General features: G+C 43.2%; 1 protein-coding gene across 2 annotated transcripts in view; it reads left to right on the plus strand.

Moving 5' to 3' along the window:
* src (v-src avian sarcoma (Schmidt-Ruppin A-2) viral oncogene homolog) overlaps positions 1–19012 on the plus strand; it is a 38259-nt gene that overhangs the window by 3886 nt on the left and 15361 nt on the right. The window contains exon 1 of one of the 2 annotated variants that reach the window (XM_080763714.1): positions 13137–13242. The exons of the other annotated variant lie outside the window; for it this stretch is intronic. The gene's annotated coding sequence lies outside the window, so the exon portion shown is untranslated. Of the gene's footprint in view, positions 1–13136; positions 13243–19012 lie in introns of those variants that run through there. 2 annotated transcript variants of the gene reach the window in all.

Below are 19012 nucleotides of genomic sequence, written 5' to 3' on the forward strand. Positions count from 1 at the left end.
GGCATGCAGAAAGATACATCTCTGTGTCTTTTGTGTAGCCACAGCTGTGGGAGAGCAGTCTGGGTGAGGAGATGCTGGGAAAATACATGCCACCACTTGCTCTAGTCTCTAGTCTCTATACCCTGACCCGATTGGTCTATTCTGCCTCATGCACAGTAAAATGCATCAGTGTTCATTTAAAGGAGTGTAACAATAGTAAAACCATTTATTTGTATTTATTTTTTGTTGAAAAGTTAAAGCTCTACATTCCTATTGCTAGTGTTTGTTCAGTAACAGTCTCCCCACCTGTACAGCTCTTTAGTAAACATAAAATATATGATTCGTTCGAGATACCAATTTTATCCAATCAGCAGAGAGAACTTTAACCTTATACTAAAACTGGTCGAATTTCTATTCCTTTAATAAAGAGCTGAATGAAACCCCTGTTACTGAACATGTTACACACTATAGAGCTATTTAACAGTAATTTTAACAACATAGACACCTAGACACCTAGCCTGGATAATGAGCCAGACTAATGTCACACAATTGTTTTTGCCAACGGCTGATTCGGTCTGTCTTACACCACCTTTAACCATGAGTGTTTCAAGTGGATAAATTGACACTGAGGATCTTACTGCACAGTGCGTACTAGTAGCATGAGTTCTTTCCTCCTTTTGATGATCTCGTTGTTGACGAGGAGTTCTGTGTCAGTTCGGTATTAATAGAACATGATGTGCCAGCAAGGCTCATCATTACCTTATTTTGGCAGAACTTATAATGTTCAGTGAAACCAAGATAACAGGAACCATTTTTTGAGAAGAATTCCCCAAATGAAACATGCCTTATTCTTGGCTCACGAGGATGTGAGCAAACGTTGTCATCACAGATCCTTTCATGTACAACCCTGACCGATATATATCGTTGTGGCCAACGATTTTATTTTATAATAATTACTCATTATACATAGTTGATGGTTTTCAAAAGTATATCTATTTTTTAAATAGTAGATTGGCTTTTTAGACATTTTTCAGTAGGGAAGTTGCCAAATATTTGCATTTATTTGTTTTTGTATCCAATGTTTAACAAAAGATTGCTCACAACATCGGTAATCGATGATCTAGGTCTAGGACGCTGGATCGGCAGCCATGGACCCAACAATCTGGTATCGGTTGCGCTCCATTTTCACGTTTTGGACCTTAGGTATTGAAACCATAGCAAAAATGTGAAGCACCACAGCTGAAAAGTAAAACAAAAAGTACATTCGGTATACAGGGATTTGTATAGATACAGTTATAGATTATAAAGCCTATTTGATGAATGTGATTTTTAGGTTCGGCTTGTATTTTAAACACTTCTTACAGTAGTGCAGTGTGCTATAAAAAGCTTTTTAAATGGAATATACTGTGTTTTTTTTCTTGGCATCACTCAAAAACGTAAAAGTCTTACTGTACTGGAAATATATTTGATGCATGCAGGACTGTACTAGGTTGTGCATCAATGCTTCACATCTCGGCTGCATGATATTAACATGAAAGTATTTTGTGATTATTTTGCTGAATATAGAAATGGACCTTAATGGCCGTGGAGACAGATTTCTCATTACTTCGGGAGACAAATTTAGGAGAAGTAAGCGATGCAACCCCCTAAAACACCTTCCCCTGTAATAGAAAAATGGGTGAATAATTCAACAGGTGAATAATTCCACCAGGGAGCATGGAGTTAAATCAATCATGCTTTCACTGGGGTGTTGCTTATTCTCTGAACACCAGCAACAGAATTGGATGGCTTCTCCCATGGGCTGTGACCTCCAGTCATCCATGTTTGTCCTGATGCCTCTGTATGTGTTGTTGTAGTGGTGGCTCTCTGGGTGCTTCCTCCTCCTTAGCAGTCTGATGCATTGTACGCAAAGGGTGGCACTAATGCCACACCTGTCATCCGACGGCAGCAGCAGCCACCCAGCCAGACCTACTCTGAGTCAGCTATAGCCCCCGCCCCTGCCTGGCTGCCCAAGTGAAGCCCTAATTTAATATTGAAATAAGGGCCTGGTGAACAAAGGAGTTGTTAAAAAAAAAAAGACTGAGAAAATGTAATCAAAACGATTTTATTTGTAGGCCTAGGCCTATAGCACATTTAAAAACGACTCTCATCGTACCAAAGGACTTCACAGGTCAGAGAAAACAATACAATACAGTGCAATACAATATACACCACTGTAAAATAAAGCAATAAAAACAATGCATAGTTATGGTACAGTAGAAAAGAAAAGCATTAAGAGCAGTTTAAAAGCAACAAGGCAAACATGTATGTATAAAAGTGCAAGAGCGTCAGGGGGACTGAAAGGCTTGTGAATATAAAAATGTTTTGAGCCTGGACTTAAAAGCTCTCAATGGAGGGGGCAGATCTGACAGCAACAGGAATGCTGTTCCATAATGTAGAAGCTGCGACAGCAAAGGCACGGTCGCCCCTGAGCCGCTGACCTGAGGGTCCTAATGGAGGAGGGATATGATAGGAGGTCAGAGATGTAGGAGGAGGCCAGTCCGTTTAGTGCTTTGTAATGTATGCAAAAAGAAGGGTTTTGAATTTAATTCTGAACCGGACCGGCAGCCAGTGGAGAGAGAGGCCAGGACAGGGGTGATATGATCTCTCCTCCTAGTGCCAGTCAGGAGTCTGGCAGCCATGTTTTGCACCAGTTGGAGACGGGATGAGGATGACTGGCTAATTCCAGTGTAGAGGGAATTACGATAATCTAGACGTGATGATATTAGTGCATGCCATGGATGGCTATTTCGAGGTCGTGTGGAAAGAAAGTTTTTGACTATGGTGTTAATTTGCTTGTTGAATTTAACGGCGGAATCAAAAAGCACACAGAGGTTTTTAGCATGGGTTTTGACAAGGGCGGAGAGGTTGCCAAGAACATTTTTTTATTTGTGTAATGTATAGTCAGGTGGACCAAATAATACTATCTCAAATCTACAACATTCAGTTGTAGGACGTTTTGTGCCATCCAGCTTTTGATGTCAGTGAGGCATTTATTTAGGTTGATTAGTGTGGAGTGGTCGTTGGGGTTCAGGGGGAGATATAGTTGGGTGTCATCTGCGTAACAGTGGAATGAGATGTTATATTGTCTGATAATTTGGCAGAGTTTGTACAGTATACATGGAGTACTGCACTGGTCTCCCTACTCTTCCATTGAGAAATGCAGACCCTGTGTTCATGTAGAAGCTACTGGTTTGGTATTGCCTGAAGCTCAAATCGCAATATTTCAACTGCCCAAGCATCTTCTTCACTGGTAGAAATGTCCCCTTCCATGTCGGAGTTCTGCAGGTTTGAATCCCACGAAGGACATACATCTTATAGATTGCAGCTATAATTTTACTCTGAGAGTATACTTACCGTATGTAATTTAGGCTTAACTTGTGTAGCCTACACAGTCTGAGTTACAAATGGATACATCAACACTGAGGATTTCACTGTGCAGGGCCACCTTATGATTGGTGATTGTGCGTGACAAGAGCACATTTTAAAAGTTTAATGAAGGTGGTTGTTTCTGCTCTTTGCTCTCATTTGTCTGTCTCTAAGGAAAAAGGGTGCACTGCTAGGGTATCTGCCACAAGCTGTTATGATGTAGTTGGTTGCATACTATAGTTATGTTGCTGCTGTTGCTGTAAGTATCTATGCCTGAACAGGATCTGTGCAGTGTTTACAGTTTGAGTTTACTACAGGAGTAGCTGGATATAGCAATGTATAGCATGGTTTACTTTACGGACTGCTTCCTCCGCATTCAAGTGTAAGGTCAAGCATATGGTATCTTAACCCATTAAGACCTGAGGCCGATTCCACAAATGCCTTTTAAATTATTACGGTAGTTCTCACACTGTCGAGATTCTTCCAAAATGTAAAAAAGAAAATGGCAGATGTATAAGATCGCAGCGTGGCATGTAGTGATGCACTGTGAGCTTGTATACAGTAACACAAAAACCTGAAATGACATTCCCGGTTTTAATGGATTAATGACTAAAGCTATCGTCTGCAGCAAGGAAAATCATTTATGTCAAACACTGATAAGATGAAGATAGAATATGTCACACACTCTGTGTGTTTACGCTCTGTAAATGTCTTTATTTGATGACATTGTGGCCAGATAAAAGGATTGGATTCTGTGATCTGGAAGGCCGCACGACTGTTACTTAATTATTAGGCAACAGATACTATACTGACAGTCATAGTATTTGCCCTTTGAGCAGGTACTAGGCAGGCTTTTTATCAGGTGAAACCTGACATACAACAGGCCCGCTTTTAATAGTGTCCTAGTCATGATTGACAGCCCACTAAGCCAAGGGTATAGTCTGAAACACCGCCTAAACCAATGGGAGTCTGCATCACTCGTGTAGCCAATCACATAGTAGCGACCTAGTCACGATTGGCTGCCCACTAAGCCCTGCCCCGCACCACGGAGACAGCGCTTGTTTCACCTGACAAATATGACTATGTCATCATTTCTTGTTCATTTTAATTCTGTGTTATTGCCCATAAACCTGATCTGGGCTGTAGTTTTTCTGAACATTCTTGCTTTTTGTTTTTATCTAGTTAGTGTGAACGTGGCCGTTTGACATTGCATTCTATTCCACTGTCAGTGAGAGATGTTGGGAATGTTCCTCGCTCGGCATCCATGTCCCAAGGCAGCAATACAGTCTGCACATCCTGGGTGGAAGGACGCTGTCTCTACCTGCCCCCCTGTGCATTCCAAGGAGAGGAGTTGGAACTCGCCTTGTCCTCCACTCTGCATTCCTCAGCCATGACTGAGCTCTAACAAACCTGGGAATGCCACACACACACACACACACACACACACACACACACACACACACACACACACACACACACACACACACACACACACACCTATGCATGATTGTACTCACCTGGCTCATTCCTTTTTATTGTGTCACTGTAACCTGATTTACAGTATATTCTCTTGGACAGGATTGCATGCCAAAAATAGCCAATCTCAGAACGGAGCTTGTAGATTTGTTAAATTCACTCTGTGATGGAGTTTAAGGTGAAAATGCACCCGCTCATAGTTTAACACACTTGCACGGCTGTGTTTAACACAGATATGTCATAGAAGAGTGTATAGCATTTCTATTTATCTTTTCAGTTGTCATGGTTGTTCTCCCACTCCTCGCGGCTGACTATCGGATCAATAATATTTGGGCAGCGGAGAAAGAGGATATTCTTAAGTGGTGCAACCGCTTCATTAAGTAGCTTTGTGTGTGGCTGCCTGGCTGGCTGGCTGGCTGGCTGGCTGGGTCTGAGCACGAAAATAGCATTTGGTTGGTTTTCAAAACCAAGTGTCACTGTTGTGCAGCCTAACACAAACACACATACATATTAACTGTATATATGATGATTTCAGGTGTATCAGTACAGTAGAGGGACCCCCACACGGTAACTCTGTCATTTCTCGACCGTTTCGGATGCGGTGCGGCTTGCGCGTTCCTGCAGGCCTGGAAGTTCCGGGGACCCCCCGGGGACCCCCACACGGAGGTGCACCACTTACTTCACACGGGTGTGATTTTCCTCTTCAGATGACACATGGCTGATAGATCCCTGGCTGCTGGAGGAATTGAATTCCTTTATTTTCGTCACTTCCCTCTGGAAAGCTCTTGAGAAAGGATTCGGGATTCGAGAGCAGGAGAGGGACATAGAGAAGATGGATTGAGTGCAAGCGAGTGAGATTGAGTATAAGAACTCAGGGAAGGGAGAAGAAAGCTAAACCCCTTGAGGATTATCTTTTTTCCCCTTCCCTTCCCTTCCTCCATCCAGCTCTCCTCGAGACTCCCCGTTTGAACACATGACCACAGATCATCGGTCTCGCTGCACATAATGACCATATTTAGATGAGAGGATGGAGCACAGGAGCGGTGCTACACAGTGGCAAGAGGGGGAAAGGAAGCCAATGATATTGATATATATACAGTATATATACTGTAGGCCTAAAACCAGCAGGTGGAGCGAGATTAATTCGTGGCGGTGACGACTCGCCACGACGTATTTTTTTACGCCATGACGTATTCTTCATTATCCGCCATGGCAGAACAAAATCCGCCGTGGCGAGTACAGAATCCGCCATGGCGACGACTCGCCACGACCTATTTTTTTACGCCATGACGTATTCTTCATTATCCGCCGTGGCGAGTACAGAATCCGCCATTGTTTATTTTTTTTTTGCGTGCCGTGGTGCAGGTTTTATTGTCCTAGTAATACTATTCTCGGAATTATTTCATCCTCTTGTAGCGTAACGGTTAGCGCTCTCGCCCCTATAGTCAAGGCACTGTGCCGGGCCAGGTTCGATTCAGGCAAAAAACAAACTTTTTTTTTTTAAAGTTATTTTTTTTACCCGTACATACAGTGTGTGTGCGTGCGTGCGTATACAGTGTGCGTGCGTGTATGCGTGCGTGCGTATACAGTGTGTGTGCGTGCGTGCTTCATCGTATTTATTATTATTATTATTATTATTAATATGCAGGTAATAATAATAAATACGATGAAGCACGCACGCACGCACGCACGCACACACTGTATACGCACGCATACACGCACGCACACTGTATACGCACGCACGCACACACACTGTATATGCGTGCGTGCGTGCTTCATCGTATTTATTATTATTATTATTATTATTAATATGCAGGTAATAATAATAAATACGATGAAGCACGCACGCACGCACGCACGCACACACACACACACTGTATACGCACGCATACACGCACGCACACTGTATACGCACGCACGCACACACACTGTATATGCGTGCGTGCGTGCTTCATCGTATTTATTATTATTACCTGCATATTAATAATAATAATAATAATAATAATAAATACGATGAAGCACGCACGCACACACACACACACACACACTGTATACGCACGCACGCATACACGCACGCACACTGTATACGCACGCACGCACACACACTGTATGTACGGGTAAAAAAATAACTTTAAAAAAAAAAAGTTTGTTTTTTGCCTGAATCGAACCTGGCCCGGCACAGTGCCTTGACTATAGGGGCGAGAGCGCTAACCGTTACGCTACAAGAGGATGAAATAATTCCGAGAATAGTATTACTAGGACAATAAAACCTGCACCACGGCACGCAAAAAAAAAATAAACAATGGCGGATTCTGTACTCGCCACGGCGGATAATGAAGAATACGTCATGGCGTAAAAAAATAGGTCGTGGCGAGTCGTCGCCATGGCGGATTCTGTACTCGCCACGGCGGATTTTGTTCTGCCATGGCGGATAATGAAGAATACGTCATGGCGTAAAAAAATACGTCGTGGCGAGTCGTCACCGCCACGAATTAATCTCGCTGTCTCTCAAAACCAGAGCGCCAACTTAAGAGTAAAAATCTAGAAGCAACATATGCATGTGTGTGTGAGCAACGGTACAGCAGTAAACCAGTCAGTCTGGTGTTTAATACACCCCAGAGGAACAATATGGGGCTTCTCTCAGCACAACACACAATACACTGCAAACCCGGAGGTCCTTTCCTTGCAGTCCTCCTGATGCTATTGCTATATGGAAGCCAGAGATGCTCCTGATCTCCCCCAGCTTTCAGGAGCAGCGACACATGCTGCAGCTGTGCTTGTTTATGTCCTATATTTATCATCAGCAGCGTTGGGCCTTGGGTCATAAAACAAGGCACGCCTTTCTGCAAAGATTTGCCCTCGCACCTTTCCAACAGTTGGCGTTTTTCTTTCTTATGCGTCCATTTTTATGTTGAAATCACACCAAAATGGCTTGGCGTTTAAACTCTCTTATTTTGCTGCGTCATTTTATATTGTCCAGCTGTTTCTTACCTGTTTTGTAACAACGAGCCTGATGAGGTAACTGGAGGAAATGACTGTAATGCCTCTGTCTGTCTCTTTAAGCCTCACTTGTCAACACCCAGTCTAGGGAAGGGTTGTGATGGATTCACCCAGTCTAGGGAAGGGTTGTGAGGGATTTACCCAGTCGTGTTCTCTCATGTTTTGTCTTAGGAAGTCTCCACTGGCCGTGGTGATCTTCACAAAGCCAAAGAGTTTAGGACGGATACACATTTACTTGTAGTCTTGCAGCATTCACCCGTGTGATGCTCTAGATTGCTCCTCCACCACCACGGCGTGGGAAATTATTCTGACTGGCATGGGACTTGCCATGGAAAACCCAGTCTGTGGAGGGATGATTCAGCCAGAACCCAGAACCCAGAACATGGAAGCACGGGGCTGTTTCTGTGTGTGTGTGACTCGGAGAGATTTGGACTGGTCCAGCCCGTGCAAAAGAGGATGAAGATGAAGTATGCCATGTCTGCAGTTCTGTGCAGTCGTAAGATTCTGTCTCTTGCGCAGTCATATTTCAATGTTCGTTTTGTCCCACATAGTGCTACCAGTGGGGAAATAGAGAAGTGTTGTTGGGTGGTGTTTGAGATAAAGGGCTAAGTGTCATGAAGAGAGTGGAGTTGATTACAGTTAAGTTAACCACTTAAGCCCTATTTCGAAAAGGAAAATAGGAAATCGCTGTCGATTTGGCTATTTGGTCAAATGTAAAAAGTAAATGGAATAAAAAAATATTTGTCTGTGCATTGTCTGTGCATAGTTCACAATATACGGCTCAGCAAGAATATTTTCTTGCTGAGCCCAGTACCAAAATAATAAAATTGGATCAGGGTAGTTAGTAAACAGAAGGTGATCTGAGAGCATCCGATTGCTTTTAATCAAGTATCAGAGTTAAACAGTCTGTCTTTCTCTGCCTCTTTCACTCACACACGCACGCGCGCGCGCACACACACACACACACACACACACACACACACACACAGGGATAAGGTATCGCACCTTCTGCTCCTATTATAAAATATATATAAAAGTGAATCACTGAAAGACAACGTGATGGAAAGAATTTCCCCAGGTGTTCTCTGTCTCTCCCTTTTCTCATCTTTCTCTTTCATTTCCCTCTCCCCAATTAAGTGATTTCAGGAAGTGTCAGAAATCCCACACCATTTCCAGAGACCGGAGCCTAGCTCTTCTAATCTTGTTTCAATTTCCCAGATAAAATTGCTGCTTTGTGCTATCTTTTTTCCCCCCTCTAGAACAACAAGTACCCTGTGTGTCTCGGAGTTTGTTGCTCTTGGAATGCTTAGAATCACCTCCATAGCAACGGCGAGGTGTATATGTATGTGTGTGTGCAGTGGTAAATATTGACTCCAGCACCTCCCTGTTTCTAACCCCGTGTCTGTCTGTGACAGGAGGAGCACATGGGGGGGGGGGGGGGGGGGGGGGGGGGGGACGACGACACACACGCTTTTTAATCCTGAATTAACCCATTAGGCATTTACACGATTTTTCAAAAATAGCAGACCTACAAGCTCGTAGCGCACCACTCAGTGGCGCGTTATGAGCTTGTATCTGCTATCTTTCAATAGCTAAAGTATTACATAATGCTTAGTTAAAACGCCAAAAGGGGTCCACGGCAAAAATGGGTTACGCAAATGTCTTGCACAGTAAAATCCTCTGTGTGTACAAATATAGCCATTTGTAATTGTAACAATGACGTGTACAAATGTAAACAAATAGACCTGTATGGGTCTGTTTGGTTACAATTGTAAATGGATATAAACTGGACCTAACTGGATACATTAACATGCGAATTTGACCGTGTACCACCGCTGAGGGCTTATGTTTACTCTCAGACCTCCAAAAGTGGAGGGGCTCAGTGGGCTCAGAGGAGTGATTTCACGGGGTGATAAGCGCGACTCACACACAGCCCAGTGTGCACAGTACAGTATAAGTTACAGCACGCGAGAGGTTGCGCATCAGTAAATCACATTGCGTTCAGGACGTGGCCCGATGCACCGAGATGTTGGCCTCCCTCAGCCTCTTTGTAATTATTAACAAAATGAGTAACTGCATTTTCTACGGGAACTGCCGAGTGCGGACGGATATATGTCATGTCACCGTGAGGCAGTTGGTGAAACCGTCGCGAGGGGGAAGGGGTGTGTAAACATAATCCCGTCAGCCATTTCCTCATGCTCTTGTTTGTAGAAGGAGAAGAGAAACAAGGCTCGAGCTCGACTCGACTTTATATGAGCTTTCATTACAGTAACTGTACCATATAGAGTAGACAGGCAACCAGGAGGAACTCAAACCTTTGAGCTACTTCCTTCATTCACTTTGTGTACAGGTGATCTGCTTGTTGCATGCGTGTTCAGTTGACCGTGCCCCTTTTTAACGGATTTGTTGAGACAGGATGAGAGATGCGGTTGCAGGGGGTGCAGCAGCAGTTTGACTGGTATATCCAGTCTTGTCGTTTCGCGTCATCTTGCCGTTTTGGTGAGCAAGATTGAGGAATTGATGTTGATAATCTGTGTGTGGAAAAAGCAGGCCTGGATGACGCTGCGATTGGAGGCTGGTGACGCAGGAGACCAAGCCCCACCACGTTTTCCTATAATGTACTGTAGTCATTACTTTGAGATGGTATACTGCAGAAGGAATACTATATAGCCAGTGGGCCGACATCAGGATCACATGCACATGCAGATACAGGTGGCATAGACACATGCACAGAGTACATACAGTACTACACATACTATATGCTGTACATGCACACACATACTGTACATGCATGCATGCACAAACACACTCATGCAGGTACACCCAAACATGGCCTATGACTACTAATGTCTTCCCTCTTTTGGCTGAATGCTGACGCGTTCCAGCTTTTGCAGATCAATGCTGAAAGAACCAGAGGACTGAATTCCTGCCAGTCCTGTGATAGAGTCTGTTAAATCGGCCCTCTGGTTCTGATGTCTAAAGCAGAGAGACACACGGCAGGGTACTTTACCTCTGAATCAGATGGCTAAAGCATAGTGACACACAGGGCTCTTGGGTAGTTTGATCTATGCCTATGAGTTTTTCGTCTGATTTTGAGAGCCACTGTGACCGATGATTTGACTGAGATTTTTTCTATTTCGATTACTTTATAACCAGTAAGATGCGCAAACGCGGGAAGCGAACGCAGCTGAGACCCTGCAGATCATGTCTGTCTGTCTGTCTGTCTGTGTGTCTGTCCCGCTGTTACTGTATATGTGGACCTGGCCCCTTTTGTGCCCATATATGGAGCTGAGTGCACCTGGCCCCTTTTGTGCCCATATATGGAGCTGAGTGATTGCTGATGCAACACACTCCATATTTGGATAGCGGGACAGACACACAGACAGACACACAGACAGACATGATCTGCTAGGTCTCATTGCGAACGCAGTGATTGCGAACGCAGTGAGCACTTACTATGAGACCTAGCAGATCATGTCTGTCTGTCTGTGTGTGTGTGTGTGTGTGTGTGTGTGTGTGTGTGTGTGTGTGTGTCCCCTTTGTGCCCATATATGGAGCTGAGTGATGTGTCTGTCCCGCTTTTGTGCCCATATATGAAGCTGAGTGATTTGTGTCACCATGACTCAGCCATAACCAGATAAGGAGTCCCCAAAGCAGCTATACGTCCAAAACCCAAATATGTACGAGCTGCGTTCGCTTCCCGCGTTTGCGCGTCTTACTGGTAGTAAGTGCTCACTGCGTTCGCAATAATTTGCTGAATTCGAGACCATTTATCTTATAAGCAAATACATCAATAAACATAATCAGAGAAATATCCTTTAACTGAAAAAAGAAAAAAGATCAGCTTGTCATTAACAGACCATAGGACGTGTTGTACAAACGTCTAATCCAACCGATGGATCCAGTGGATGTGTACACACGTCTTAGCGCTTTTGTATCGATATAAAAAAAAACATATGTTTTTATTTATTTTTTATTTTTATTATTATATATTTTTTAGTTGGCCTCTCCTTCTACACCCTTCTACACGGCCCGGTTCTGGCGAGCCGCCCCGCGTCCGAAATGGTTAAGAAATGACAGAGTTAGGGGTCCCGTACTGTACTGTACTGTCACTGTACTGTAACACCCCAAATCATCATATATACAGTTAACATGTATGTGTGTGTTAGGCTGCGCAACAGTTGACACTTTGTTGTGAAAACCAACCAAACGCCATTTCGTGCTCGGACAGACAGACCCAGCCAGGGACAGACCCACCCAGGGACACACATAGCTGGTTGCACCACTCAAAAATCTGAAACAGCAAAAAAGCAGATATACCTGCTCACAACACATATCATGCATCATGACAACTTGTAGATTGAATTGGCTATCTTCACTACAGTATGTTATACGGCATAAGTAGTTAATTAAATAGCCTATATTTAACTTTGATTAGTCACATAATCAATTTTATTTATTTATTATTATACTTAAATAAGAATTGGGACACAGTCACATTGGCTGCAAAATAATGGACGATAATTTGTCCATTAATTGGGGTCTAGTGATGTAATCAGTCAGAGCCACACTTGGATACTGCCTTAATTATGCAGCTGTCTTTGCTGTTCAAACTTTTGGATTACTGCGGTAACGATGCAGGCATATGAGATATTTGTTTGAACTGTCCTCCTGACTTTCACTTGTATTACATTACACTAGGAATTATAAGATGTTGAAAACAGTGAAAACAAGAGACAATGTGGTGTGTAATGAATAAAATAGTGTTTTCACAAATGTGAGGAGGTCATCACATTAAGGGCAAGTGGCTATGGCAGTTTTTCGTGAAAAACTAATGCTTGAATTTTTTGCCTTTTTTATATAGGTTTTCAATGGTATACCCCAACGTTCAAACCCCTGAATTTACAATGATCCAAAATGTATATAATAATCAATTTGTAATATATTTGGATGACCCTAAGGATCATAAAAAAAACCTTGAACGATTACTATTGCAATTTATTTTGGGTCACGCCCCTTTTTGTCTTAGACTGGCCTGCCCTACAGCAGGGAGAGCACTAAGAGCATTCCTGCGTTGTTGCAGCTGGCAGGCAGGAATGAATGAATGGAATGCTTGTCCCTGGTGTTGGAAAACGCAGAGGTGGAGTGACCGACGTCAGAGCATGGAAATAGACGGTACTTCCGCGTACTGCCCATAGGGGCGGGTCTATGACCGTACACACATGTCGATGATGACGGTGACTTGAGCAGTGGATTGTGGACAGTGAGTGGGCCGGCCATAGAGTTATATGGAGAAATGCAGAGGTATAAGGAGTGACGTCGGAGGCAGTGTAGCAGTGGTAAATGGGTCTTCCGCTTGGCGAGCACACGTGAGGGACAGTGAGTTGTGCAGTGGATTGTGGACAGTGGGTAAACTTTCTCATTGTATTTTAGAGGCATGTATCACCTGTCCCATCTATCCTCCGGGCCTCTCTAGGTCCAGCACGCACGCACGCACGCACGCACGTAAAAACCACATTGAGAGTCTCTTTTACAAGTGTGAACTGGCCAAGATAAGAGGCAAAATAAGTGACACAGCTCTGCCAGTAACAATAAATACAAGACAATAACAATACGGTACCTACTACCGAAGAAGCTCAAAGGGAGAACAGGAACGTCTAATAACGCAATAATAACAAATAAAGGCTAAATATATAAAAACTAAGCAACGACATTTGCTAATAAACTAAAAAGCAAGAGAACCAACATTTGCTATACGTGAAAGCAGGAGCAATGTTTGGGAAGCGTGCCCATGGCGATCCTTTTAAAGCTCACTAGGGGAATCACAGAAGCCAGTTTGAGTCTGGTCTGTAGGTCATTCCAAAAAAGCCTTGCTTTTTTTCCCCAGCCTCAGATTTTGTTGGGGGCATGCATTTGATCTGAGTTTGAGAGAGTTTTCGACAAGTTCAAATTTAGAGCAAATGTAAAGTGGGAGATTACCAAGAATGGCTTTATATGTGAGAATATACCAATGTAGCAACCTGCGAGACGTTAAGGAGGACCAACCCACTAGGGCGTACAGAGTACAGTGATGAGTCCTATAGGGGGAGTTGGTTATGAACCTCAATGCAGCGTGAAACAAGGGGTCAAGTTTGCTCAGAGTTGAGGAACTAGCAAAGCTGTAGACAGTATCGCCATAATCGAGCTGATACAGGAAGAGGTCTGTAACCAGATTTTTGCGAGAAGCATTAGAAAAGCAGGACTTCATTCTGTAGAAGAAACTCAGCGTGAACTTAAGCTATTTTGCCAAGGCATCAATGTGGTGTTTGAACTTGTTGTCCAACCACATCCCAATATTTATACAAATCAACCCATTCAATGGATACTCCATCCAGAGTGGTGATGTTACTTTGAGGGGACATTGACTAGGCTATTTGGAGAAAATAGCATGGCATTGGCTTTGTGGCCATTTAGTAGCAGTTTGCTATTTAGCAATTAATGTATTCCAAGCGCTTAATATCAGGTTGAGGGGTCCCCAGTTCAAATATGATTATTTTGGGGGTCACAGCCTTAAAAGATTGAGAACCACTGTTTTACAGTATGTACAGCAAAACAAAAAGCATTGATGTCACCTTTTTAACCCATTTTGGGCGGGAAGGTCTACAACCTCTAGGTCTAGGTCTGCTATTTTTGAAAAATCAAAGAACGACATAGAAACATAACTTTTTGCATTCAAACAGACATTTTTAGAATCTGATCTCAGGTCAAAATGGGTTCATTTCAGGGAAGCGCAGTTTGATATGCATTAGGCCACAGACCACCTTGTGATGCGATTACTTTAGAGGATGTACAAATTTAACCAAATGGTTCCTAATTATCAACCATACAGCTGGAGACCCTTCAAGGACCCTTGCAGGCCCCTATAGGTCTATGATGAGAACCAGTAGGAGACAATGTTATATAGCATTGCAATGATATTCATTTAGAAAGATCACATAATGTATCCCAGAGGAGCAGAGATATTTTCCTTCCCTCACATTCACAGTAATGCATAATTCTTGTCGTATTTCAGCTTAGGGTGTAAAACAGGGTGAATGTCAGAGGAATAGTATGAGTGCTGCTATATAATCCCCTTTCACATGGCCTCAGTGATCTTTCATCATAGGTGTGAAAGGGGGGAATAAGGTCTGTTATTACACAGACAAACCTGTTATGCCGTTGCAATTACTAAATTACAATGGAACAACATTTGAACCGCAACGTGTAATTACAGCAATTATAGTGTTATTGTGAAAATGTGTGACCTTTAACCTGTTGCCAAAGGCATAAAAAGTGAAAGGTCATCTAGTGCAGGTGGAACTGTCTGACCATGCCAATCCTCTTGTTGGACTACCAGAGACCAATAGTAACAAGCAGGCATCTAGTGGAGGTGTTCAGACAGTTCGTCTGAACATGCCAATCCTCTTGTTAGACTACGCAACCAATAGTAACGCAGCACAAAGGGATGGGCGCCAGAAGTAGCTGTCAAGTCAGAATTCAAGCTGCAACTTGCCTCCTCTCGAAAGCAGTTTCACTATCTCTGCCTATTCTGGGTTTTGCTAAAACGCTCATGGTGTGAAAGTCTCTCACATCCGACATAATGAGGTCTGATTTAACCATTGAATTCTATTACTTCCTCTCTCTCAATAATGGAGGTTTTCCTTGTGTTTATTATTTAATTGTCTGTCCTGATGAAGGTCTAATCGACCCAATAAAGAGCAACATTTTGGCAAGTGTCTGACAGTGTGCGGGACCCTTCCTTTGTTTTTTCAAAGATAACCTTTTTAAAATATTATTTAAAAAATGGGAAGACGGGTAGGATAAAGGCAAAAAACAACATTAAAAGACTTCTCACAATTTCACATTCAACCAAATCCTGTGAGACTTGAAGGATTTGAAATCCGTTGCCAGATCTCGTGCATAATTAAGCAACCCCCCCCCCCTGAGGTAGTTTCATGTAACTCTGCCTCACATAGAGCAGGTGCTCATTGCTTACTGTATCATGGGCCTATTCTGCTTATTTTGCTTTAATTTTTATCTTTTGTTTTGAAGCACTTTGGTCAACTCTGGCTGTGTTAAAATCAAATTTGATTTGATTAGGACCTAAACTAGTGTGCCCCAGCCTTGCTAGGTGATTGCTGACACATGGGTTTATATTGGCATACATGCAGGATATTAAAATTCCCCCCAGACACACACGATGTGAGGCATGTCAGTTTCCGACTCTGTGACTTCCTTTTATTTCTATATTTCCCAGTGACTGCTAGAGGAAGGAGGAATGGAAACGCTAAGGCCTTTGCAGTCCACAACCACAGGCCACCTCTGTGTCTTGCGGACATCGCCTGCTGAGAGCTCACAATGGAGGTCTTTATTTGAAGCCGAATGTGAAGAAAGACCCTCATTCCTCAAAGCTCTGTTTTCATGTTTACATTTTTTTCTAGTTCATTCGTCCTGTCATGAGAAGCTGCTAATTTTGTTTTTCCTGATCTGGTTTTATCAAAGGAATTCATTTTTCCATTTGATGTCAGAAAATCCTCATTGTCTGTGTGCCATGTTTAATAGCATCATCATTAAAGTTGACGTTCGTTTAATCATTGTCTTAAACCCTGGCCTGGCGTACTTCTTCTGGCCTTGTCATTATAGGCGAAACTCTGAAAACAGCAGACCGACAGGCTCACGACTCGTCACATCAGCTATTTACATGTAGTATTATTATTATTATTATTATTATTATTATTATTTTTAAAGTAAAATTCATCTAGCAAGGCACTGGGCTGGGGACTGAGATGAAAAGCTTTATTTACCATGCAACCAGTCTGCAGGGAGAAGATGAGCCCACTGTGCCTGCACCAGTTGTCTTTTAGCCTGGCTGCGGGTGTCAGTGAGTGTCTGTTAACTGTGACTGTGACTGATACACTTAGTGTGATGCTTTCCCCCATTGTACTCTGGTGGAGATATCGACCCTTTGCCCGCATCGACCCCTCCTCACTATACCTCCTCTCGCTCTCTGTCTCTAGTACTGTATGTCTTATTTTTGTAGATAGATACGGCTTCCTCTTATAATATGAACTAGTTGGTACGCACAGTAGCTGGGCAGCAAAAATTGCATTGCAAAGTTAACTCCGCCTTCCTTGATTAGAGGGAAATAATCAGGACTAATGTAATAAATAGACTGTGAATTACTGTCTGGAATTCACACCATGTCTATTTGAGTTATGATGTTTTATGATTGTTTTTCTGTCTTAAAAACTGTGAGTCAAATGACTTGGATATTCTGTGCTTAATGTCTGCAAAAAATGAAAAGAAAAGAAACTGCTTACTTGCCCCCCTGAAAAAAGAATCTGGTAGACTGCTGTGAACATCTAATCCATAGGAATCCCCTCAGCTGTCTGATAAGGCACAAGAGAGCCTCCTGTCTCCCTTTTCGCCTCCTCCCCGGCGTCCCTCCTGACAGATGAGGAGGATTGAGGTGGCGGGGTGGTATATCTGACAGACGGGAACACCTGACAACACTCCACTCGTTTCCCTTGTTGGAGCGTTCTTTTTTTCCTCTTCTGTACAGTTACGGTTTCCACTGTACAGTGGTTATGTTCCATAGACATCTGGGCATGTCTCTGCCCCTGATAATGGGTGATTCAGACTGCTGCGATATGTCTCTGCATGCACCATTTTAAAGCTTGGAAATGAATGCTGTACTATGCTCCATTATACAATGGTATCGCACACCAACAGGAGCAGACTTACAAGCTCATAACGTGTCGCATATGTGAAGTATTGTATAAAGTGGCTTAAGGATTTTGTCTCATCGCAAATCTTTGGTCTGAACTGAACTAGGCTTTAGGCTGCCAGCACTGGTGTGTGTGCGTTGTAGTGTAGCTTTTCTGAGCTTAAAGACGCATTAATGAAACTGGCCTCTCATGCAATAACTGGCTCCAAACCTGGAGCCAAATGCCAATGAGATGTTGTCGGCGCATGACAGTGGCTGCCTGTGAACAAGCTAAACAACGACATGGCCATATCTCCTATTGCCTTCGGAGCTTCAGAGCCGAGGCTGTACAATGACAGTGAAAACCCTGCAACTTGGGGTTTTCTCTAAATTCTGTAGCTATATGTGACCATGATAGCAGGGGCTCCAGTCCCTAAATTATCCCCTGGCTTAGTCTACTTCCCTGTGCTGAGATGTGATTACAGAGGTCTGAGATGCTTCACGTGCCCGAGTAGGGCGGAGAGACTTGAGAGGGTTTAGATTTTTTTTACCACATAGTTTAAGTTATACCTCAACAAAATACAAAATTCTCGTGTGGCTTACCGTAGTGTACAGTTTGCAGAATTTAGAGTCGTGTCGAGTAGAGTATTAATTTAGAGCATAGCTGCCAACAGGGCTACAGCACGTAGTCCACAAGGTCACACATTGGTTCTCAAAAAAAGATTGAGAATCACTGATATAAAGGTCTATGTTGGGAATGTCCGGTTTCCCCATTTTAAACCAACTCCTACGAAACATCATTACGCCTAACAAAGACTCTGTGTTTGTCTATCGGTACTGTAGTCTCTCAAGACAGATTGTTGACAATTCAAGGAAAAGAGGGCACTGTTCCTTTATTTTTTGGGTTCTTCTTTTAGGGTCATGCTATGACACCGGAATTTAGTTGTGAGTCATATGCATTTGTGTGTGTGTGTGTGTGTGTGTGTGTGTGTGTGTGTGTGTGTGTGTGCATATTTGGTCATCTGTGTGCGTGGAAATTGCACATGTGTATGTCGGATGCTTTTCTGTGTTGGTTTGTGTGTGTGTGTGTGTGTGTGTGTGTGTGTGTGTGTGTGGTGGTGGTGGTGGGGGTCTGATGTCCGTGTGGAAAATGGGGTGTGGCAGCTGCCAGACCATCCTTTGGGAAGTGCTGGTTTGTGTGGTTCACACATGACCCGGCATCTCTGTTGGTTCAGAGCCGTGGTCTCCAATCTATCTCTGGTTTCTGCATCTGGTCTTCACACAGTGAGAGGAATTTTCTCCGGAGTTGAGATTTGCTATTCTTAGGCGATGATGATGAAACGTAGAAGCAAGCCCTCCTTTCCCCCCCCCCTTTTCTTTCCTAGTTTTCTTACAATAATGTTATATTCTTTATCAGGACTTGTA

The sequence above is a fragment of the Protomyctophum bolini genome, assembly GCF_963924005.1.
Source record: "Protomyctophum bolini genome assembly, chromosome: 5".
NCBI lineage: Eukaryota > Metazoa > Chordata > Actinopteri > Myctophiformes > Myctophidae > Protomyctophum > Protomyctophum bolini.